Below are 23,050 nucleotides of genomic sequence, written 5' to 3' on the forward strand. Positions count from 1 at the left end.
TGATTGGTTTGAGATGGGTGGGAGGTCAAGAGCAGGGAAAAGCAAGTCACCTTCACTTCTAGTCTCCTCTTCTATGCCTACCTGCCGTTCACTCACTCTGTCTTTGTTTCATTCTCTCCTTCCTCAACACCCCATCTCACTCACTGGCTCTATCATTTGTGCTCTTTCCCCTTGCTCTTCATTTCATAGTGGAAACATCTCTTGAATGGATCATTAGAAAATGAGGTTACATAAAATTAAAAATCTACTTATTGGAAACCAAAAATATCACAAGACTGAATGTAAGCCATTTCTTCAATAAAAGGGATTTTTTAGGCACCCCCCAAAAAACACATAAAACACCACTAGTGCTAGAAGAATATTATAAGAGCTTGAAGACAGAATTGGGCAAATTCATTTGCAGTTGAAACTGAAGTTTGGTACTTATTCAGATATTATATGCACTGCCAATTTTTAGCTGAGATTCTGAAGGAACGAAGAGACAAAATGGACTTAAAGTTTTGTCAGAAGTGAGATTCGAACCCACACCTCCAGGAGAGACTGCGGCCTTAACGCAGCGCCTTAGACCACCCGGTCATCCTGACCACATGTTGCTTGTCCATCTACATAGTGAGAAAGATAGTGTGAACAAAAAAAACACACATCTTAGGCCATAAGTGGCTATAGCAAGAAAAAAACTCACTGCACTTTTCCAAAAAGACAACCATATAAGCCCATGTGAGGGAAATGATCTGATTTTCTCCCTCAAGAAAAAAGAAGATTAAACACAGGTTTGTCAGAAGTGGGATTTGAACCCACGCCTCCAGAAGAGACAGCGACCTGAACGCAGCGCCTTAGACCACTCGGCCATCCTGACTTGCATTTGCAGCACCTTCCACAAGCCAGACAGCCATGCAAGTTTGGTACCGAAAAGGCATGCCCTCAATTTATTTATCCCATTATAAGCATTTCCAACAGATCTTTGAACAATCCATACAGAGCAGTACCTATGAAGAACTCTTTAGACCTTTAAAGCGTACAAAGAGAAAGTGCTATTCACCAGCCACTTGAACGGCCCAAAGCTGCTTTGAAATTGAGTCAACAGCCACATCTTGGCTGACTATAGCAAATTCAACAAGGGAGCTCAATGTCACAACATAGGGTGGAATACGCAAATCTAAGCAGCCCCTGATCACAGCCCTGAGGACATTGCTGTAAGTGTGCTGGAGTACAGCTGTCTACCAGGTGCTTGGCATTCTTCCAAATTTGCATGGCCTGTCTGGCCAGGGAATACAAGAGCATGACTCTTCTAGATGAGCTCTTACATGGGCCCTAAGCTCATTTGGTAAGGATTGCCCTTTATCAGCAAGACTTTGTACAACAGAAATATATGAGAAACCCAAGCTCTCTTGACTAGACGAGGACGGAATAACGTCCCAGGTGAAGACGAACAGATGCAACTTCCATCAGATGTTATCCTGATGAAGAAGATTATATCTCCAAAAGTCATTTCAGAAGTGGGATTCGAACCCACGCCTCCAGTGGAGACTGCAGCCTAAACACAGGGCCTTAGACCACTCGGCCATCCTGACAGTGAAGAGTCCTAAGAAATGTATAAAAGTCACTCAGAAATTTCTGCGTCCATGCAAGCTTGAAATAATTTCAACCTTCAAACACAAGGTGCAACTTTTTGCACAGGACAATAAACACAGAAGATCACATATGAAAGCATTTCATTTCACAGGTGTACTGTTTTTATGCTTTTAGAATAACTTATACCTCTCACCAGCTATTTAGGGTTCTGTATCCTACTCACAAAATGATCTTGCCTGCGACCTCTCTCTTTATACACTAACAACTACTGCTCAGGAAGTAGGAAGGCAGAAGGTGGGGCAGTTTATGCAAATTTATGCTGTCAATGTGCCTTGCAGATTCATGCAGAATTTCTAGATCCTTGCTGGAAACAAGAGAGCAGGCCTTGTTTCAGATCAACTGTCCCTAGCAAGGAACGTTCGAGCACATCCATTCTTTTGCTCTCTAGCCCCTGGCTTGGGACTCACCCTCACTGGCTGAGGAGTGAAGTTCTGCATACCAACGTTGCATAGAAGGTATGTTTGTGATTGGTTTGAGATGGGTGGGAGGTCAAGAGCAGGGAAAAGCAAGTCACTTTTACTTCTAGTCTCCTCTTCTATGCCTACCTGCCGTTCACTCACTCTGTCTTTGTTTCATTCTCTCCTTCCTCAACACCCCATCTCACTTACTCGCTCTATCATTTGTGCTCTTTCCCCTTGCTCTTCATTTCATAGTGGAAACATCTCTTGAATGGATCATTAGAAAATGAGGTTACATAAAATTAAAAATCTACTTATTGGAAACCAAAAATATCACAAGACTGAATGTAAGCCATTTCTTCAATAAAAGGGATTTTTTAGGCACCCCCAAAAAACACATAAAACACCACTAGTGCTAGAAGAATATTATAAGAGCTTGAAGACAGAATTGGGCAAATTCATTTGCAGTTGAAACTGAAGTTTGGTACTTATTCAGATATTATATGCACTGCCAATTTTTAGCTGAGAATCTGAAGGAACGCAGAGACAAAATGGACTTAAACTTTTGTCAGAAGTGGGATTCGAACCCACGCCTCCAGGAGAGACTGCGGCCTTAACGCAGCACCTTAGACCACTCAGCCATTCTGACCACATGTTGCTTGTTCATCTACATAGTGAGAAAGATAGTGTGAACAAAAAAAACACACATCTTAGGCCATGAGTGGCTATAGCAAGAAAAAAACTCACTGCACTTTTCCAAAAAGACAACCATATAAGCCCATGTGAGGGAAATGATCTGATTTGCTCCCTCAAGAAAAAAAGAAGATTAAACACAGGTTTGTCAGAAGTGGGATTTGAACCCACGCCTCCAGAAGAGACTGCGCCCTGAACACAGCGCCTTAGACCACTAGGCCATCCTGACTTGCATTTGCATCACCTTCCACAAGCCAGACAGCCATGCAAGTTTGGTACCGAAAAGGCATGCCCTCAATTTATTTATCCCATTATAAGCATTTCCAACAGATCTTTGAACAATCCATACAGAGCAGTACCTATGAAGAACTCTTTAGACCTTTAAAGCGTACAAAGAGAAAGTGCTATTCACCAGCCACTTGAACGGCCCAAAGCTGCTTTGAAATTGAGTCATCAGCCACATCTTGGCTGACTAAAGCAAATTCAACAAGGGAGCTCAATGTCACAAAATAGGGTGGAATACGCAAATCTAAGCAGCCCCTGATCACAGCCCTGAGGACATTGCTGTAAGTGTGCTGGAGTACAGCTGTCTACCAGGTGCTTGGCATTCTTCCAAATTTGCATGGCCTGTCTGGCCAGGGAATACAAGAGCGTGACTCTTCTAGATGAGCTCTTACATGGGTCCTAAGCTCATTTGGTAAGGATTGCACTTTATCAGCAAGACTTTGTACAACAGAAATATATGAGAAACCCAATCTCTCTTGACTAGACCAGGACGGAATAACGTCCCAGGTGAAGACGAACAGATGCAACTTCCATCAGATGTTATCCTGATGAAGAAGATTATATCTCCAAAAGTCATGTCAGAAGTGGGATTCGAACCCACGCCTCCAGAGGAGACTGCGGCCTAAACACAGCGCCTTAGACCACTCGGCCATCCTGACAGTGGAGAGTCCTAAGAAATGTATAAAAGTCACTCAGAAATTTCTGCGTCCATGCAAGCTTGAAATAATTTCAACCTTCAAACACAAGGTGCAACTTTTTGCACAGGACAATAAACACAGAAGATCACATATGAAAGCATTTCATTTCACAGGTGTACTGTTTTTATGCTTTTAGAATAACTTATACCTCTCACCAGCTATTTAGGGTTCTGTATCCTACTCACAAAATTACCTTGCCTGCGACCTCTCTCTTTATACACAAACAACTACTGCTCAGGAAGTAGGAAGGCAGAAGGTGGGGCAGTTTATGCAAATTTATGCTGTCAATGTGCCTTGCAGATTCATGCAGAATTTCTAGATCCTTGCTGGAAACAAGAGAGCAGGCCTTGTTTCAGATCAACTGTCCCTAGCAAGGAACGTCTGAGCACATCCATTCTTTTGCTCTCTAGCCCCTGGCTTGGGACTCACCCTCACTGGCTGAGGAGTGAAGTTCTGCATACCAACGTTGCATAGAAGGTATGTTTGTGATTGGTTTGAGATGGGTGGGAGGTCAAGAGCAGTGAAAAGCAAGTCACTTTCACTTCTAGTCTCCTCTTCTATGCCTCCCTGCCGTTCACTCACTCTGTCTTTGTTTCATTCTCTCCTTCCTCAACACCCCATCTCACTCACTCGCTCTATCATTTGTGCTCTTTCCCCTTGCTCTTCATTTCATAGTGGAAAAATCTCTTGAATGGATCATTATAAAATGAGGTTACATAAAATTAAAAATCTACTTATTGGAAACCAAAAATATCACAAGACTGAATGTAAGCCATTTCTTCAATAAAAGGGATTTTTTAGGCACCCCCCAAAAAACACATAAAACGCCACTAGTGCTAGAAGAATATTATAAGAGCTTGAAGACAGAATTGGGCAAATTCATTTGCAGTTGAAACTGAAGTTTGGTACTTATTCAGATATTGTATGCACTGCCAATTTTTAGCTGAGATTCTGAAGGAACGCAGAGACAAAATGGACTTAAAGTTTTGTCAGAAGTGGGATTTGAACCCACGCCTCCAGGAGAGACTGCGGCCTTAACGCAGCACCTTAGACCACTCGGCCATCCTGACCACATGTTGCTTGTCCATTTACATAGTGAGAAAGATAGTGTGAACAAAAAAAACACACATCTTAGGCCATAAGTGGCTATAGCAAGAAAAAAACTCACTGCACTTTTCCAAAAAGACAACCATATAAGCCCATGTGAGGGAAATGATCTGATTTTCTCCCTCAAGAAAATAGAAGATTAAACATAGGTTTGTCAGAAGTGGGATTTGAACCCACGCCTCCAGAAGAGACTGCGACCTGAACGCAGCGCCTTAGACCACTCGGCCATCCTGACTTGCATTTGCAGCACCTTCCACAAGCCAGACAGCCATGCAAGTGGGGTACCGAAAAGGCATGCCCTCAATTTATTCATCCCATTATAAGCATTTCCAACAGATCTTTGAACAATCCATACAGAGCAGTACCTATGAAGAACTCTTTAGACCTTTAAAGCGTACAAAGAGAAAGTGCTATTCACCAGCCACTTGAACGGCCCAAAGCTGCTTTGAAATTGAGTCAACAGCCACATCTTGGCTGACTAAAGCAAATTCAACAAGGGAGCTCAATGTCACAACATAGGGTGGAATACGCAAATCTAAGCAGCCCCTGATCACAGCCCTAAGGACATTGCTGTAAGTGTGCTGGAGTACAGCTGTCTACCAGGTGCTTGGCATTCTTCCAAATTTGCATGGCCTGTCTGGCCAGGGAATACAAGAGCATGACTCTTCTAGATGAGCTTTTACATGGGTCCTAAGCTCATTTGGTAAGGATTGCACTTTATGAGCAAGACTTTGTACAACAGAAATATATGAGAAACCCAAGCTCTCTTGACTAGACGAGGACGGAATAACGTCCCAGGTGAAGACGAACAGATGCAACTTCCATCAGATGTTATCCTGATGAAGAAGATTATACCTCCAAAAGTCATTTCAGAAGTGGGATTCGAACCCACACCTCCAGAGGAGACTGCAGCCTAAACACAGGGCCTTAGACCACTCGGCCATCCTGACAGTGAAGAGTCCTAAGAAATGTATAAAAGTCACTCAGAAATTTCTGCGTCCATGCAAGCTTGAAATAATTTCAACCTTCAAACACAAGGTGCAACTTTTTGCACAGGACAATAAACACAGAAGATCACATATGAAAGCATTTCATTTCACAGGTGTACTGTTTTTATGCTTTTAGAATAACTTATACCTCTCACCAGCTATTTAGGGTTCTGTATCCTACTCACAAAATTACCTTGCCTGCGACCTCTCTCTTTATACACAAACAACTACTGCTCAGGAAGTAGGAAGGCAGAAGGTGGGGCAGTTTATGCAAATTTATGCTGTCAATGTGCCTTGCAGATTCATGCAGAATTTCTAGATCCTTGCTGGAAACAAGAGAGCAGGCCTTGTTTCAGATCAACTGTCCCTAGCAAGGAACGTCTGAGCACATCCATTCTTTTGCTCTCTAGCCCCTGGCTTGGGACTCACCCTCACTGGCTGAGGAGTGAAGTTCTGCATACCAACGTTGAATAGAAGGTATGTTTGTGATTGGTTTGAGATGGGTGGGAGGTCAAGAGCAGGGAAAAGCAAGTCACCCTCACTTCTAGTCTCCTCTTCTATGCCTACCTGCCGTTCACTCACTCTGTCTTTGTTTCATTCTCTCCTTCCTCAACACCCCATCTCACTCACTGGCTCTATCATTTGTGCTCTTTCCCCTTGCTCTTCATTTCATAGTGGAAACATCTCTTGAATGGATCATTAGAAAATGAGGTTACATAAAATTAAAAATCTACTTATTGGAAACCAAAAATATCACAAGACTGAATGTAAGCCATTTCTTCAATAAAAGGGATATTTTAGGCACCCCCAAAAAACACATAAAACACCACTAGTGCTAGAAGAATATTATACGAGCTTGAAGACAGAATTGGGCAAATTCATTTGCAGTTAAAACTGAAGTTTGGTACTTATTCAGATATTATATGCACTGCCAATTTTTAGCTGAGATTCTGAAGGAACGCAGAGACAAAATGGACTTAAAGTTTTGTCAGAAGTGGGATTCGAACCCACGCCTCCAGGAGAGACTGCGGCCTTAACGCAGCGCCTTAGACCACTCGGCCATCCTGACCACATGTTGCTTGTTCATCTACATAGTGAGAAAGATAGTGTGAACAAAAAGAAAACACACATCTTAGGCCATGAGTGGCTATAGCAAGAAAAAAAACTCACTGCACTTTTCCAAAAAGACAACCATATAAGCCCATGTGAGGGAAATGATCTGATTTTCTCCCTCTAGAAAAACGAAGATTAAACACAGGTTTGTCAGAAGTGGGATTTGAACCCACGCCTCCAGAAGAGACTGCGACCTGAACGCAGCGCCTTAGACCACTAGGCCATCCTGACTTGCAAATGCAGCACTTTCCACAAGCCAGACAGCCATGCAAGTGGGGTACCGAAAAGGCATGCCCTCAATTTATTTATCCCATTATAAGCATTTCCAACAGATCTTTGAACAATCCATACAGAGCAGTACCTATGAAGAACTCTTTAGACCTTTAATGAGTACAAAGAGAAAGTGCTATTCACCAGCCACTTGAACGGCCCAAAGCTGCTTTGAAATTGAGTCAACAGCCATATCTTGGCTGACTAAAGCAAATTCAACAAGGGAGCTCAATGTCACAACATAGGGTGGAATACACAAATCTAAGCAGCCCCTGATCACAGCCCTGAGGACATTGCTGTAAGTGTGCTGGAGTACAGCTGTCTACCAGGTGCTTGGCATTCTTCCAAATTTGCATGGCCTGTCTGGCCAGGGAATACAAGAGCATGACTCTTCTAGATGAGCTCTTACATGGGTCCTAAGCTCATTTGGTAAGGATTGCACTTTATCAGCAAGACTTTGTACAACAGAAATATATGAGAAACCCAAGCTCTCTTGACTAGACGAGGACGGAATAACGTCCCAGGTGAAGACGAACAGATGCAACTTCCATCAGATGTTATCCTGATGAAGAAGATTATATCTCCAAAAGTAATTTCAGAAGTGGGATTCGAACCCACGCCTCCAGAGGAGACTGCAGCCTAAACACAGCGCCTTAGACCACTCGGCCATCCTGACAGTGAAGAGTCCTAAGAAATGTATAAAAGTCACTCAGAAATTTCTGCGTCCATGCAAGCTTGAAATAATTTCAACCTTCAAACACAAGGTGCAACTTTTTGCACAGGACAATAAACACAGAAGATCACATATGAAAGCATTTCATTTCACAGGTGTACTGTTTTTATGCTTTTAGAATAACTTATACCTCTCACCAGCTATTTAGGGTTCTGTATCCGACTCACAAAATTACCTTGCCTGCGACCTTTCTCTCCATACACAAACAACTACTGCTCAGGAAGTAGGAAGGCAGAAGGTGGGGCAGTTTATGCACATTTATGCTGTCAATGTGCCTTGCAGATTCATGCAGAATTTCTAGATCCTTGCTGGAAACAAGAGAGCAGGCCTTGTTTCAGATCAACTGTCCCTAGCAAGGAACGTCTGAGCACATCCATTCTTTTGCTCTCTAGCCCCTGGCTTGGGACTCACCCTCACTGGCTGAGGAGTGAAGTTCTGCATACCAACGTTGCATAGAAGGTATGTTTGTGATTGGTTTGAGATGGGTGGGAGGTCAAGAGCAGGGAAAAGCAAGTCACCTTCACTTCTAGTCTCCTTTTCTATGCCTACCTGCCGTTCACTCACTCTGTCTTTGTTTCATTCTCTCCTTCCTCAACACCCCATCTCACTCACTCGCTCTATCATTCATACTCTTTCCCCTTGCTCTTCATTTCATAGTGGAAACATCTCTTGAATGGATCATTAGAAAATGAGGTTACATAAAATTAAAAATCTACTTATTGGAAACCAAAAATATCACAAGACTGAATGTAAGCCATTTCTTCAATAAAAGGGATTTTTTAGGCACCCCCCAAAAAACACATAAAACACCACGAGTGCTAGAAGAATATTATAAGAGCTTGAAGACAGAATTGGGCAAATTCATTTGAAGTTGAAACTGAAGTTTGGTACTTATTCAGATATTATATGCACTGCCAATTTTTAGCTGAGATTCTGAAGGAACGCAGACACAAAATGGACTTAAAGTTTTGTCAGAAGTGAGATTCGAACCCACGCCTCCAGGAGAGACTGCGGCCTTAACGAAGTGCCTTAGACCACTCGGCCATCCTGACCACATGTTGCTTGTTCATCTACATAGTGAGAAAGATAGTGTGAACAAAAAAAACACACATCTTAGGCCATGAGTGGCTATAGCAAGAAAAAAAAACACTGCACTTTCCAAAAAGACAACCATATAAGCCCATGTGAGGGAAATGATCTGATTTTCTCCCTCAAGAAAAAAGAAGATTAAACACAGGTTTGTCAGAAGTGGCATTTGAATCCACGCCTCCAGAAGAGACTGCGACCTGAACGCAGCGCCTTAGACCACTCGGCCATCCTGACTTGCATTTGCAGCACCTTCCACAAGCCAGACAGCCATGCAAGTGGGGTACCGAAAAGGCATGCCCTCAATTTATTTATCCCATTATAAGCATTTCCAACAGATCTTTGAACAATCCATACAGAGCAGTACCTATGAAGAACTCTTTAGACCTTTAAAGCGTACAAAGAGAAAGTGCTATTCACCAGCCACTTGAACGGCGCAAAGCTGCTTTGAAATTGAGTCAACAGCCACATCTTGGCTGACTAAAGCAAATTCAACAAGGGAGCTCAATGTCACAACATAGGGTGGAATACGCAAATCTAAGCAGCCCCTGATCACAGCCCTGAGGACATTGCTGTAAGTGTGCTGGAGTACAGCTGTCTACCAGGTGCTTGGCATTCTTCCAAATTTGCATGGCCTGTCTGGCGAGGGAATACAAGAGCATGACTCTTCTAGATGAGCTCTTACATGGGTCATAAGCTCATTTGGTAAGGATTGCACTTTATCAGCAAGACTTTGTACAACAGAAATATATGAGAAACCCAAGCTCTCTTGACTAGACGAGGACAGAATAACGTCCCAGGTGAAGACGAACAGAAGCAACTTCCATCAGATGTTATCCTGATGAAGAAGATTATATCTCCTAAAGTCATTTCAGAAGTGGGATTCAAACCCACGCCTCCAGAGGAGACTGCGGCCTAAACACAGCGCCTTAGACCACTCAGCCATCCTGACAGTGAAGAGTCCTAAGAAATGTATAAAAGTCACTCAGAAATTTCTGCGTCCATGCAAGCTTGAAATAATTTCAACCTTCAAACACAAGGTGCATCTTTTTGCACAGGACAATAAACACAGCAGATCACATATGAAAGCATTTCATTTCACAGGTGTACTGTTTTTATGCTTTTAGAATAACTTATACCTCTCACCAGCTATTTAGGGTTCTGTATCCTACTCACAAAATTACCTTGCCTGCGACCTTTCTCTCTATACACAAACAACTACTGTTCAGGAAGTAGGAAGGCAGAAGGTGGGGCAGTTTATGCAAATTTATGCTGTCAATGTGCCTTGCACATTCATGCAGAATTTCTAGATCCTTGCTGGAAACAAGAGAGCAGGCCTTGTTTCAGATCAACTGTCCCTAGCAAGGAACGTCTGAGCACATCCATTCTTTTGCTCTCTAGCCCCTGGCTTGGGACTCACCCTCACTGGCTGAGGAGTGAAGTTCTGCATACCAACGTTGCATAGAAGGTATGTTTGTGATTGGTTTGAGATGGGTGGGAGGTCAAGAGCAGGGAAAAGCAAGTCACTTTCACTTCTAGTCTCCTCTTCTATGCCTACCTGCCGTTCACTCACTCTGTCTTTGTTTCATTCTCTCCTTCCTCAACACCCCATCTCACTCACTCGCTCTATCATTTGTGCTCTTTCCCCTTGCTCTTCATTTCATAGTGGAAAAATCTCTTGAATGGATCATTATAAAATGAGGTTACATAAAATTAAAAATCTACTTATTGGAAACCAAAAATATCACAAGACTGAATGTAAGCCATTTTTTCAATAAAAGGGATTTTTTAGGCACCCCCCAAAAAACACATAAAACACCACTAGTGCTAGAAGAATATTATAAGAGCTTGAAGACAGAATTGGGCAAATTCATTTGCAGTTGAAACTGAAGTTTGGTACTTATTCAGATATTATATGCACTGCCAATTTTTAGCTGAGATTCTGAAGGAACGCAGAGACAAAATGGACTTAAAGTTTTGTCAGAAGTGGGATTCGAACCCACGCCTCCAGGAGAGACTGCGGCCTTAATGCAGCGCCTTAGACCACTCGGCCATCCTGACCACATGTTGCTTGTTCATCTACATAGTGAGAAAGATAGTGTGAACAAAAAAAACACACATCTTAGGCCATGAGTGGCTATAGCAAGAAAAAAAACTCACTGCACTTTTCCAAAAAGACAACCATATAAGCCCATGTGAGGGAAATTATCTGATTTTCTCCCTCTAGAAAAAAGAAGATTAAACACAGGTTTGTCAGAAGTGGGATTTGAACCCACACCTCCAGAAGAGACTGTGACCTGAACGCAGCGCCTTAGACCACTCGGCCATCCTGACTTGCAATTGCAGCACCTTCCACAAGCCAGACAGCCATGCAAGTGGGGTACCGAAAAGGCATGCCCTCAATTTATTTATCCCATTATAAGCATTTCCAACAGATCTTTGAACAATCCATACAGAGCAGTACCTATGAAGAACTCTTTAGACCTTTAATGAGTACAAAGAGAAAGTGCTATTCACCAGCCACTTGAACGGCCCAAAGCTGCTTTGAAATTGAGTCAACAGCCATATCTTGGCTGACTAAAGCAAATTCAACAAGGGAGCTCAATGTCACAACATAGGGTGGAATACACAAATCTAAGCAGCCCCTGATCACAGCCCTGAGGACATTGCTGTAAGTGTGCTGGAGTACAGCTGTCTACCAGGTGCTTGGCATTCTTCCAAATTTGCATGGCCTGTCTGGCCAGGGAATACAAGAGCATGACTCTTCTAGATGAGCTCTTACATGGGTCCTAAGCTCATTTGGCCAGGATTGCACTTTATCAGCAAGACTTTGTACAACAGAAATATATGAGAAACCCAAGCTTTCTTGACTAGACGAGGACGGAATAACATCCCAGGTGAAGACGAACAGATGCAACTTCCATCAGATGTTATCCTGATGAAGAAGATTATATCTCCAAAAGTCATTTCAGAAGTGGGATTCGAACCCACGCCTCCAGAGGAGACTGCAGCCTAAACACAGCGCCTTAGACCACTCGGCCATCCTGACAGTGAAGAGTCCTAAGAAATGTATAAAAGTCACTCAGAAATTTCTGCGTCCATGCAAGCTTGAAATAATTTCAACCTTCAAACACAAGGTGCAACTTTTTGCACAGGACAATAAACACAGAAGATCACATATGAAAGCATTTCATTTCACAGGTGTACTGTTTTTATGCTTTTAGAATAACTTATACCTCTCACCAGCTATTTAGGGTTCTGTATCCTACTCACAAAATTATCTTGCCTGCGACCTCTCTCTTTATACACAAACAACTATTGCTCAGGAAGTAGGAAGGCAGAAGGTGGGGCAGTTTATGCAAATTTATGCTGTCAATGTGCCTTGCAGATTCATGCAGAATTTCTAGATCCTTGCTGGAAACAAGAGAGCAGGCCTTGTTTCAGATCAACTGTCCCTAGCAAGGAACGTCTGAGCACATCCATTCTTTTGCTCTCTAGCCCCTGGCTTGGGACTCACCCTCACTAGCTGAGGAGTGAAGTTCTGCATACCAACGTTGCATAGAAGGTATGTTTGTGATTGGTTTGAGATGGGTGGGAGGTCAAGAGCAGGGAAAAGCAAGTCACCTTCACTTCTAGTCTCCTCTTCTATGCCTACCTGCCGTTCACTCACTCTGTCTTTGTTTCATTCTCTCCTTCCTCAACACCCCATCTCACTCACTGGCTCTATCATTTGTGCTCTTTCCCCTTGCTCTTCATTTCATAGTGGAAACATCTCTTGAATGGATCATTAGAAAATGAGGTTACATAAAATTAAAAATCTACTTATTGGAAACCAAAAATATCACAAGACTGAATGTAAGCCATTTCTTCAATAAAAGGGATTTTTTAGGCACCCCCCAAAAAACACATAAAACACCACTAGTGCTAGAAGAATATTATAAGAGCTTGAAGACAGAATTGGGCAAATTCATTTGCAGTTGAAACTGAAGTTTGGTACTTATTCAGATATTATATGCACTGCCAATTTTTAGCTGAGATTCTGAAGGAACGAAGAGACAAAATGGACTTAAAGTTTTGTCAGAAGTGAGATTCGAACCCACACCTCCAGGAGAGACTGCGGCCTTAACGCAGCGCCTTAGACCACTCGGTCATCCTGACCACATGTTGCTTGTCCATCTACATAGTGAGAAAGATAGTGTGAACAAAAAAAACACACATCTTAGGCCATAAGTGGCTATAGCAAGAAAAAAACTCACTGCACTTTTCCAAAAAGACAACCATATAAGCCCATGTGAGGGAAATGATCTGATTTTCTCCCTCAAGAAAAAAGAAGATTAAACACAGGTTTGTCAGAAGTGGGATTTGAACCCACGCCTCCAGAAGAGACAGCGACCTGAACGCAGCGCCTTAGACCACTCGGCCATCCTGACTTGCATTTGCAGCACCTTCCACAAGCCAGACAGCCATGCAAGTTTGGTACCGAAAAGGCATGCCCTCAATTTATTTATCCCATTATAAGCATTTCCAACAGATCTTTGAACAATCCATACAGAGCAGTACCTATGAAGAACTCTTTAGACCTTTAAAGCGTACAAAGAGAAAGTGCTATTCACCAGCCACTTGAACGGCCCAAAGCTGCTTTGAAATTGAGTCAACAGCCACATCTTGGCTGACTAAAGCAAATTCAACAAGGGAGCTCAATGTCACAACATAGGGTGGAATACGCAAATCTTAGCAGCCCCTGATCACAGCCCTGAGGACATTGCTGTAAGTGTGCTGGAGTACAGCTGTCTACCAGGTGCTTGGCATTCTTCCAAATTTGCATGGCCTGTCTGGCCAGGGAATACAAGAGCATGACTCTTCTAGATGAGCTCTTACATGGGCCCTAAGCTCATTTGGTAAGGATTGCCCTTTATCAGCAAGACTTTGTACAACAGAAATATATGAGAAACCCAAGCTTTCTTGACTAGACGAGGACGGAATAACGTCCCAGGTGAAGACGAACAGATGCAACTTCCATCAGATGTTATCCTGATGAAGAAGATTATATCTCCAAAAGTCATGTCAGAAGTGGGATTCGAACCCACGCCTCCAGAGGAGACTGCGGCCTAAACACAGCGCCTTAGACCACTCGGCCATCCTGACAGTGGAGAGTCCTAAGAAATGTATAAAAGTCACTCAGAAATTTCTGCGTCCATGCAAGCTTGAAATAATTTCAACCTTCAAACACAAGGTGCAACTTTTTGCACAGGACAATAAACACAGAAGATCACATATGAAAGCATTTCATTTCACAGGTGTACTGTTTTTATGCTTTTAGAATAACTTATACCTCTCACCAGCTATTTAGGGTTCTGTATCCTACTCACAAAATTACCTTGCCTGCGACCTCTCTCTTTATACACAAACAACTACTGCTCAGGAAGTAGGACGGCAGAAGGTGGGGCAGTTTATGCAAATTTATGCTGTCAATGTGCCTTGCAGATTCATGCAGAATTTCTAGTTCCTTGCTGGAAACAAGAGAGCAGGCCTTGTTTCAGATCAACTGTCCCTAGCAAGGAACGTCTGAGCACATCCATTCTTTTGCTCTCTAGCCCCTGGCTTGGGACTCACCCTCACTGGCTGAGGAGTGAAGTTCTGCATACCAACGTTGAATAGAAGGTATGTTTGTGATTGGTTTGAGATGGGTGGGAGGTCAAGAGCAGGGAAAAGCAAGTCACCTTCAGTTCTAGTCTCCTCTTCTATGCCTACCTGCCGTTCACTCACTCTGTCTTTGTTTCATTCTCTCCTTCCTCAACACCCCATCTCACTCACTGGCTCTATCATTTGTGCTCTTTCCCCTTGCTCTTCATTTCATAGTGGAAACATCTCTTGAATGGATCATTAGAAAATGAGGTTACATAAAATTAAAAATCTACTTATTGGAAACCAAAAATATCACAAGACTGAATGTAAGCCATTTCTTCAATAAAAGGGATTTTTTAGGCACCCCCCAAAAAACACATAAAACACCACTAGTGCTAGAAGAATATTATACGAGCTTGAAGACAGAATTGGGCAAATTCATTTGCAGTTGAAACTGAAGTTTGGTACTTATTCAGATATTATATGCACTGCCAATTTTTAGCTGAGATTCTGAAGGAACGCAGAGACAAAATGGACTTAAAGTTTTGTCAGAAGTGGGATTCGAACCCACGCCTCCAGGAGAGACTGCGGCCTTAATGCAGTGCCTTAGACCACTCGGCCATCCTGACCACATGTTACTTGTTCATCTATATAGTGAGAAAGATAGTGTGAACAAAAAAACACACATCTTAGGCCATGAGTGGCTATAGCAAGAAAAAAACTCACTGCACTTTTCCAAAAAGACAACCATATAGGCCCATGTGAGGGAAATGATCTGATTTTCTCCCTCAAGAAAAAAGAAGATTAAACACAGGTTTGTCAGAAGTGGGATTTGAACCCACACCTCCAGAAGAGACTGCGACCTGAACGCAGCGCCTTAGACCACTGGGCCATCCTGACTTGCATTTGCAGCACCTTCCACAAGCCAGACAGCCATGCAAGTGGGGTACCGAAAAGGCATGCCCTCAATTTATTTATCCCATTATAAGCATTTCCAACAGATCTTTGAACAATCCATACCTAGCAGTACCTATGAAGAACTCTTTAGACCTTTAATGAGTACAAAGAGAAAGTGCTATTCACCAGCCACTTGAACGGCCCAAAGCTGCTTTGAAATTGAGTCAATAGCCACATCTTGGCTGACTAAAGCAAATTCAACAAGGGATCTCAATGTCACAACATAGGGTGGAATTCGCAAATCTAAGTAGCCCCTGATCACTGCCCTGAGGAAATTGCTGTAAGTGTGCTGGAGTCCAGCTGTCTACCAGGTGCTTGGCATTCTTCCAAATGTGTATGGCCTGTCTGGCCAGGGAATACAAGAGAATGACTCTTCTAGATGAGCTCTTACATGGGTCATAAGCTCATTTGGTAAGGATTGCACTTTATCAGCAAGACTTTGTACAACAGAAATATATGAGAAACTCAAGCTCTCTTGACTAGACGAGGACAGAATAACGTCCCAGGTGAAGACGAACAGAAGCAACTTCCATCAGATGTTATCCTGATGAAGAAGATTATATCTCCAAAAGTCATTTCAGAAGTGGGATTCGAACCCACGCCTTCAGAAGAGACTGCGGCCTAAACACAGCACCTTAGACCACTCGGCCATCCTGACAATGAAGAGTCCTAAGAAATGTATAAAAGTCACTCAGAAATTTCTGCGTCCATGCAAGCTTGAAATAATTTCAACCTTCAAACACAAGGTGCAACTTTTTGCACAGGACAATAAACACAGAAGATCACATATGAAAGCATTTCATTTCACAGGTGTACTGTTTTTATGCTTTTAGAATAACTTATACCTCTCACCAGCTATTTAGGGTTCTGTATCCGACTCACAAAATTACCTTGCCTGCGACCTTTCTCTCTATACACAAACAACTACTGCTCAGGAAGTAGGAAGGCAGAAGGTGGGGCAGTTTATGCAAATTTATGCTGTCAATGTGCCTTGCAGATTCATGCAGAATTTCTAGATCCTTGCTGGAAACAAGAGAGCAGGCCTTGTTTCAGATCAACTGTCCCTAGCAAGGAACGTCTGAGCACATCCATTCTTTTGCTCTCTAGCCCCTGGCTTGGGACTCACCCTCACTGGCTGAGGAGTGAAGTTCTGCATACCAACGTTGCATAGAAGGTATGTTTGTGATTGGTTTGAGATGGGTGGGAGGTCAAGAGCAGGGAAAATCAAGTCACCTTCACTTCTAGTCTCCTTTTCTATGCCTACCTGCCGTTCACTCACTCTGTCTTTGTTTCATTCTCTCCTTCCTCAACACCCCATCTCACTCACTCGCTCTATCATTCGTACTCTTTCCCCTTGCTCTTCATTTCATAGTGGAAACATCTCTTGAATGGATCATTAGAAAATGAGGTTACATAAAATTAAAAATCTACTTATTGGAAACCAAAAATATCACAAGACTGAATGTAAGCCATTTCTTCAATAAAAGGGATTTTTTAGGCACCCCCCAAAAAACACATAAAACACCACGAGTGCTAGAAGAATATTATAAGAGCTTGAAGACAGAATTGGGCAAATTCATTTGCAGTTGAAACTAAAGTTTGGTACTTATTCAGATATTATATGCACTGCCAATTTTTAGCTGAGATTCTGAAGGAACGCAGACACAAAATGGACTTAAAGTTTTGTCAGAAGTGAGATTCGAACCCACGCCTCCAGGAGAGACTGCGGCCTTAACGCAGCGCCTTAGACCACTCGGCCATCCTGACCACGTGTTGCTTGTTCATCTACATAGTGAGAAAGATAGTGTGAACAAAAAAAACACACATCTTAGGCCATAAGTGGCTATAGCAAGAAAAAAACTCACTGCACTTTTCCAAAAAGACAACCATATAAGCCCATGTGAGGGAAATGATCTGATTTTCTCCCTCAAGAAAATAGAAGATTAAACACAGGTTTGTCAGAAGTGGGATTTGAACCCACGCCTCCAGAAGAGACTGCGACCTGAACGCAGCGCCTTAGACCACTCGGCCATCCTGACTTGCATTTGCAGCACCTTCCACAAGCCAGACAGCCATGCAAGTGGGGTACCGAAAAGGCATGCCCTCAATTTATTTATCCCATTAAAAGCATTTCCAACAGATCTTTGAACAATCCATACAGAGCAGTACCTATGAAGAACTCTTTAGACCTTTAAAGCGTACAAAGAGAAAGTGCTATTCACCAGCCACTTGAACGGCCCAAAGCTGCTTTGAAATTGAGTCAACAGCCACATCTTGGCTGACTAAAGCAAATTCAACAAGGGAGCTCAATGTCACAACATAGGGTGGAATACGCAAATCTAAGCAGCCCCTGATCACAGCCCTAAGGACATTGCTGTAAGTGTGCTGGAGTACAGCTGTCTACCAGGTGCTTGGCATTCTTCCAAATTTGCATGGCCTGTCTGGCCAGGGAATACAAGAGCATGACTCTTCTAGATGAGCTCTTACATGGGTCCTAAGCTCATTTGGTAAGGATTGCACTTTATGAGCAAGACTTTGTACAACAGAAATATATGAGAAACCCAAGCTCTCTTGACTAGACGAGGACGGAATAACGTCCCAGGTGAAGACGAACAGATGCAACTTCCATCAGATGTTATCCTGATGAAGAAGATTATATCTCCAAAAGTCATTTCAGAAGTGGGATTCGAACCCACGCCTCCCGAGGAGACTGCAGCCTAAACACAGCGCCTTAGACCACTCGGCCATCCTGACAGTGAAGAGTCCTAAGAAATGTATAAAAGTCACTCAGAAATTTCTGCGTCCATGCAAGCTTGAAATAATTTCAACCTTCAAACACAAGGTGCAACTTTTTGCACAGGACAATAAACACAGAAGATCACATATGAAAGCATTTCATTTCACAGGAGTACTGTTTTTATGCTTTTAGAATAACTTATACCTCTCACCAGCTATTTAGGGTTCTGTATCCTACTCACAAAATTATCTTGCCTGCGACCTCTCTCTTTATACACAAACAACTACTGCTCAGGAAGTAGGAAGGCAGAAGGTGGGGCAGTTTATGCAAATTTATGCTGTCAATGTGCCTTGCAGATTCATGCAGAATTTCTAGATCCTTGCTGGAAACAAGAGAGCAGGCCTTGTTTCAGATCAACTGTCCCTAGCAAGGAACGTCTGAGCACATCCATTCTTTTGCTCTCTAGCCCCTGGCTTGGGACTCACCCTCACTGGCTGAGGAGTGAAGTTCTGCATACCAAAGTTGCATAGAAGGTATGTTTGTGATTGGTTTGAGATGGGTGGGAGGTCAAGAGCAGGGAAAAGCAAGTCACCTTCACTTCTAGTCTCCTCTTCTATGCCTACCTGCCGTTCACTCACTCTGTCTTTGTTTCATTCTCTCCTTCCTCAACACCCCATCTCACTCACTGGCTCTATCATTTGTGCTCTTTCCCCTTGCTCTTCATTTCATAGTGGAAACATCTCTTGAATGGATCATTAGAAAATGAGGTTACATAAAATTAAAAATCTACTTATTGGAAACCAAAAATATCACAAGACTGAATGTAAGCCATTTCTTCAATAAAAGGGATTTTTTAGGCACCCCCCAAAAAACACATAAAACACCACTAGTGCTAGAAGAATATTATACGAGCTTGAAGACAGAATTGGGCAAATTCATTTGCAGTTGAAACTGAAGTTTGGTACTTATTCAGATATTATATGCACTGCCAATTTTTAGCTGAGATTCTGAAGGAACGCAGTGACAAAATGGACTCAAAGTTTTGTCAGAAGTGTGATTTGAACCCACGCCTCCAGGAGAGACTGCGGCCTTAACGCAGCGCCTTAGACCACTCGGCCATCCTGACCACATGTTGCTTGTCCATCTACATAGTGAGAAAGATAGTGTGAACAAAAAAAAACACACATCTTAGGCCATAAGTGGCTATAGCAAGAAAAAAACTCACTGCACTTTTCCAAAAAGACAACCATATAAGCCCATGTGAGGGAAATGATCTGATTTTCTCCCTCAAGAAAAAAGAAGATTAAACACAGGTTTGTCAGAAGTGGGATTTGAACCCACGCCTCCAGAAGAGACTGCGACCTGAATGCAGCGCCTTAGACCACTCGGCCATCCTGACTTGCATTTGCAACACCTTTCACAAGCCAGACAGCCATGCAAGTTTGGTACCGAAAAGGCATGCCCTCAATTTATTTATCCCATTATAAGCATTTCCAACAGATCTTTGAACAATCCATACAGAGCAGTACCTATGAAGAACTCTTTAGACCTTTAAAGCGTACAAAGAGAAAGTGCTATTCACCAGCCACTTGAACGGCCCAAAGCTGCTTTGAAATTGAGTCAACAGCCACATCTTGGCTGACTAAAGCAAATTCAACAAGGGAGCTCAATGTCACAACATAGGGTGGAATACTCAAATCTAAGCAGCCCCTGATCACAGCCCTGAGGACATTGCTGTAAGTGTGCTGGAGTACAGCTGTCTACCAGGTGCTTGGCATTCTTCCAAATTTGCATGGCCTGTCTGGCCAGGGAATACAAGAGCATGACTCTTCTAGATGAGCTCTTACATGGGTCCTAAGCTCATTTGGTAAGGATTGCACTTTATCAGCAAGACTTTGTACAACAGAAATATATGAGAAACCCAAGCTCTCTTGACTAGACGAGGACGGAATAACGTCCCAGGTGAAGACGAACAGATGCAACTTCCATCAGATGTTATCCTGATGAAGAAGATTATATCTCCAAAAGTCATTTCAGAAAAGGGATTCGAACCCACGCCTCCAGAGGAGACTGTGGCCTAAACACAGCGCCTTAGACCACTCGGCCATCCTGACAGTGAAGAGTCCTAAGAAATGTATAAAAGTCACTCAGAAATTTCTGCGTCCATGCAAGCTTGAAATAATTTCAACCTTCAAACACAAGGTGCAACTTTTTGCACAGGACAATAAACACAGAAGATCACATATGAAAGCATTTAATTTCACAGGTGTACTGTTTTTATGCTTTTAGAATAACTTATACCTCTCACCAGCTATTTAGGGTTCTGTATCCTACTCACAAAATTATCTTGCCTGCGACCTCTCTCTTTATACACAAACAACTATTTCTCAGGAAGTAGGAAGGCAGAAGGTGGGGCAGTTTATGCAAATTTATGCTGTCAATGTGCCTTGCAGATTCATGCAGAATTTCTAGATCCTTGCTGGAAACAAGAGAGCAGGCCTTGTTTCAGATCAACTGTCCCTAGCAAGGAACGTCTGAGCACATCCATTCTTTTGCTCTCTAGCCCCTGGCTTGGGACTCACCCTCACTGGCTGAGGAGTGAAGTTCTGCATACCAACGTTGCATAGAAGGTATGTTTGTGATTGGTTTGAGATGGGTGGGAGGTCAAGAGCAGGGAAAAGCAAGTCACCTTCACTTCTAGTCTCCTCTTCTATGCCTACCTGCCGTTCACTCACTCTGTCTTTGTTTCATTCTCTCCTTCCTCAACACCCCATCTCACTCACTGGCTCTATCATTTGTGCTCTTTCCCCTTGCTCTTCATTTCATAGTGGAAACATCTCTTGAATGGATCATTAGAAAATGAGGTTACATAAAATTAAAAATCTACTTATTGGAAACCAAAAATATCACAAGACTGAATGTAAGCCATTTCTTCAATAAAAGGGATTTTTTAGGCACCCCCCAAAAAACACATAAAACACCACTAGTGCTAGAAGAATATTATACGAGCTTGAAGACAGAATTGGGCAAATTCATTTGCAGTTGAAACTGAAGTTTGGTACTTATTCAGATATTATATGCACTGCCAATTTTTAGCTGAGATTCTGAAGGAACGCAGTGACAAAATGGACTCAAAGTTTTGTCAGAAGTGTGATTTGAACCCACGCCTCCAGGAGAGACTGCGGCCTTAACGCAGCGCCTTAGACCACTCGGCCATCCTGACCACATGTTGCTTGTCCATCTACATAGTGAGAAAGATAGTGTGAACAAAAAAAAACACACATCTTAGGCCATAAGTGGCTATAGCAAGAAAAAAACTCACTGCACTTTTCCAAAAAGACAACCATATAAGCCCATGTGAGGGAAATGATCTGATTTTCTCCCTCAAGAAAAAAGAAGATTAAACACAGGTTTGTCAGAAGTGGGATTTGAACCCACGCCTCCAGAAGAGACTGCGACCTGAATGCAGCGCCTTAGACCACTCGGCCATCCTGACTTGCATTTGCAACACCTTTCACAAGCCAGACAGCCATGCAAGTTTGGTACCGAAAAGGCATGCCCTCAATTTATTTATCCCATTATAAGCATTTCCAACAGATCTTTGAACAATCCATACAGAGCAGTACCTATGAAGAACTCTTTAGACCTTTAAAGCGTACAAAGAGAAAGTGCTATTCACCAGCCACTTGAACGGCCCAAAGCTGCTTTGAAATTGAGTCAACAGCCACATCTTGGCTGACTAAAGCAAATTCAACAAGGGAGCTCAATGTCACAACATAGGGTGGAATACTCAAATCTAAGCAGCCCCTGATCACAGCCCTGAGGACATTGCTGTAAGTGTGCTGGAGTACAGCTGTCTACCAGGTGCTTGGCATTCTTCCAAATTTGCATGGCCTGTCTGGCCAGGGAATACAAGAGCATGACTCTTCTAGATGAGCTCTTACATGGGTCCTAAGCTCATTTGGTAAGGATTGCACTTTGTCAGCAAGACTTTGTACAACAGAAATTAATGAGAAACCCAAGCTCTCTTGACTAGACGAGGACGGAATAACGTCCCAGGTGAAGACGAACAGATGCAACTTCCATCAGATGTTATCCTGATGAAGAAGATTATATCTCCAAAAGTCATGTCAGAAGTGGGATTCGAACCCACGCCTCCAGAGGAGACTGCGGCCTAAACACAGCGCCTTAGACCACTCGGCCATCCTGACAGTGGAGAGTCCTAAGAAATGTATAAAAGTCACTCAGACATTTCTGCGTCCATGCAAGCTTGAAATAATTTCAACCTTCAAACACAAGGTGCAACTTTTTGCACAGGACAATAAACACAGAAGATCACATATGAAAGCATTTCATTTCACAGGTGTACTGTTTTTATGCTTTTAGAATAACTTATACCTCTCACCAGCTATTTAGGGTTCTGTATCCTACTCACAAAATTACCTTGCCTGCGACCTCTCTCTTTATACACAAACAACTACTGCTCAGGAAGTAGGAAGGCAGAAGGTGGGGCAGTTTATGCAAATTTATGCTGTCAATGTGCCTTGCAGATTCACGCAGAATTTCTAGATCCTTGTTGGAAACAAGAGAGCAGGCCTTGTTTCAGATCAACTGTCCCTAGCAAGGAACGTCTGAGCACATCCATTCTTTTGCTCTCTAGCCCCTGGCTTGGGACTCACCCTCACTGGCTGAGGAGTGAAGTTCTGCATACCAACGTTGAATAGAAG

General features: G+C 42.8%; 23 non-coding genes across 23 annotated transcripts; all 23 read right to left on the bottom strand.

Moving 5' to 3' along the window:
• Positions 1 to 773: 773 nt before the first annotated feature.
• Positions 774 to 856, bottom strand: TRNAL-CAG (transfer RNA leucine (anticodon CAG)). Its single transcript has one exon. It is a non-coding gene; the product is annotated as a tRNA-Leu (tRNA).
• Positions 857 to 2,596: 1,740 nt separating this feature from the next.
• TRNAL-AAG (transfer RNA leucine (anticodon AAG)) lies at positions 2,597 to 2,679 on the bottom strand. Its single transcript has one exon. It is a non-coding gene; the product is annotated as a tRNA-Leu (tRNA).
• A 190-nt stretch (positions 2,680 to 2,869) lies between these two features.
• Positions 2,870 to 2,952, bottom strand: TRNAL-CAG (transfer RNA leucine (anticodon CAG)). Its single transcript has one exon. It is a non-coding gene; the product is annotated as a tRNA-Leu (tRNA).
• A 632-nt stretch (positions 2,953 to 3,584) lies between these two features.
• On the bottom strand, positions 3,585 to 3,667 carry TRNAL-UAG (transfer RNA leucine (anticodon UAG)). Its single transcript has one exon. It is a non-coding gene; the product is annotated as a tRNA-Leu (tRNA).
• Positions 3,668 to 4,693: 1,026 nt separating this feature from the next.
• Positions 4,694 to 4,776, bottom strand: TRNAL-AAG (transfer RNA leucine (anticodon AAG)). Its single transcript has one exon. It is a non-coding gene; the product is annotated as a tRNA-Leu (tRNA).
• A 189-nt stretch (positions 4,777 to 4,965) lies between these two features.
• TRNAL-CAG (transfer RNA leucine (anticodon CAG)) lies at positions 4,966 to 5,048 on the bottom strand. Its single transcript has one exon. It is a non-coding gene; the product is annotated as a tRNA-Leu (tRNA).
• Positions 5,049 to 6,788: 1,740 nt separating this feature from the next.
• TRNAL-AAG (transfer RNA leucine (anticodon AAG)) lies at positions 6,789 to 6,871 on the bottom strand. Its single transcript has one exon. It is a non-coding gene; the product is annotated as a tRNA-Leu (tRNA).
• Positions 6,872 to 7,063: 192 nt separating this feature from the next.
• On the bottom strand, positions 7,064 to 7,146 carry TRNAL-CAG (transfer RNA leucine (anticodon CAG)). The gene has a single exon. It is a non-coding gene; the product is annotated as a tRNA-Leu (tRNA).
• A 632-nt stretch (positions 7,147 to 7,778) lies between these two features.
• Positions 7,779 to 7,861, bottom strand: TRNAL-UAG (transfer RNA leucine (anticodon UAG)). The gene has a single exon. It is a non-coding gene; the product is annotated as a tRNA-Leu (tRNA).
• A 3,121-nt stretch (positions 7,862 to 10,982) lies between these two features.
• Positions 10,983 to 11,065, bottom strand: TRNAL-AAG (transfer RNA leucine (anticodon AAG)). The gene has a single exon. It is a non-coding gene; the product is annotated as a tRNA-Leu (tRNA).
• A 190-nt stretch (positions 11,066 to 11,255) lies between these two features.
• On the bottom strand, positions 11,256 to 11,338 carry TRNAL-CAG (transfer RNA leucine (anticodon CAG)). Its single transcript has one exon. It is a non-coding gene; the product is annotated as a tRNA-Leu (tRNA).
• A 632-nt stretch (positions 11,339 to 11,970) lies between these two features.
• TRNAL-UAG (transfer RNA leucine (anticodon UAG)) lies at positions 11,971 to 12,053 on the bottom strand. The gene has a single exon. It is a non-coding gene; the product is annotated as a tRNA-Leu (tRNA).
• Positions 12,054 to 13,351: 1,298 nt separating this feature from the next.
• Positions 13,352 to 13,434, bottom strand: TRNAL-CAG (transfer RNA leucine (anticodon CAG)). Its single transcript has one exon. It is a non-coding gene; the product is annotated as a tRNA-Leu (tRNA).
• A 632-nt stretch (positions 13,435 to 14,066) lies between these two features.
• On the bottom strand, positions 14,067 to 14,149 carry TRNAL-UAG (transfer RNA leucine (anticodon UAG)). The gene has a single exon. It is a non-coding gene; the product is annotated as a tRNA-Leu (tRNA).
• A 1,026-nt stretch (positions 14,150 to 15,175) lies between these two features.
• On the bottom strand, positions 15,176 to 15,258 carry TRNAL-AAG (transfer RNA leucine (anticodon AAG)). The gene has a single exon. It is a non-coding gene; the product is annotated as a tRNA-Leu (tRNA).
• A 188-nt stretch (positions 15,259 to 15,446) lies between these two features.
• Positions 15,447 to 15,529, bottom strand: TRNAL-CAG (transfer RNA leucine (anticodon CAG)). Its single transcript has one exon. It is a non-coding gene; the product is annotated as a tRNA-Leu (tRNA).
• Positions 15,530 to 17,270: 1,741 nt separating this feature from the next.
• On the bottom strand, positions 17,271 to 17,353 carry TRNAL-AAG (transfer RNA leucine (anticodon AAG)). Its single transcript has one exon. It is a non-coding gene; the product is annotated as a tRNA-Leu (tRNA).
• Positions 17,354 to 17,542: 189 nt separating this feature from the next.
• Positions 17,543 to 17,625, bottom strand: TRNAL-CAG (transfer RNA leucine (anticodon CAG)). Its single transcript has one exon. It is a non-coding gene; the product is annotated as a tRNA-Leu (tRNA).
• A 1,741-nt stretch (positions 17,626 to 19,366) lies between these two features.
• TRNAL-AAG (transfer RNA leucine (anticodon AAG)) lies at positions 19,367 to 19,449 on the bottom strand. The gene has a single exon. It is a non-coding gene; the product is annotated as a tRNA-Leu (tRNA).
• Positions 19,450 to 19,639: 190 nt separating this feature from the next.
• On the bottom strand, positions 19,640 to 19,722 carry TRNAL-CAG (transfer RNA leucine (anticodon CAG)). The gene has a single exon. It is a non-coding gene; the product is annotated as a tRNA-Leu (tRNA).
• Positions 19,723 to 21,463: 1,741 nt separating this feature from the next.
• Positions 21,464 to 21,546, bottom strand: TRNAL-AAG (transfer RNA leucine (anticodon AAG)). The gene has a single exon. It is a non-coding gene; the product is annotated as a tRNA-Leu (tRNA).
• Positions 21,547 to 21,736: 190 nt separating this feature from the next.
• Positions 21,737 to 21,819, bottom strand: TRNAL-CAG (transfer RNA leucine (anticodon CAG)). Its single transcript has one exon. It is a non-coding gene; the product is annotated as a tRNA-Leu (tRNA).
• A 632-nt stretch (positions 21,820 to 22,451) lies between these two features.
• On the bottom strand, positions 22,452 to 22,534 carry TRNAL-UAG (transfer RNA leucine (anticodon UAG)). The gene has a single exon. It is a non-coding gene; the product is annotated as a tRNA-Leu (tRNA).
• Positions 22,535 to 23,050: the final 516 nt, after the last annotated feature.

Source organism: Lissotriton helveticus, chromosome 8 (genome assembly GCF_964261635.1).
Source record: "Lissotriton helveticus chromosome 8, aLisHel1.1, whole genome shotgun sequence".
Taxonomy (NCBI): Eukaryota; Metazoa; Chordata; class Amphibia; order Caudata; family Salamandridae; genus Lissotriton; species Lissotriton helveticus.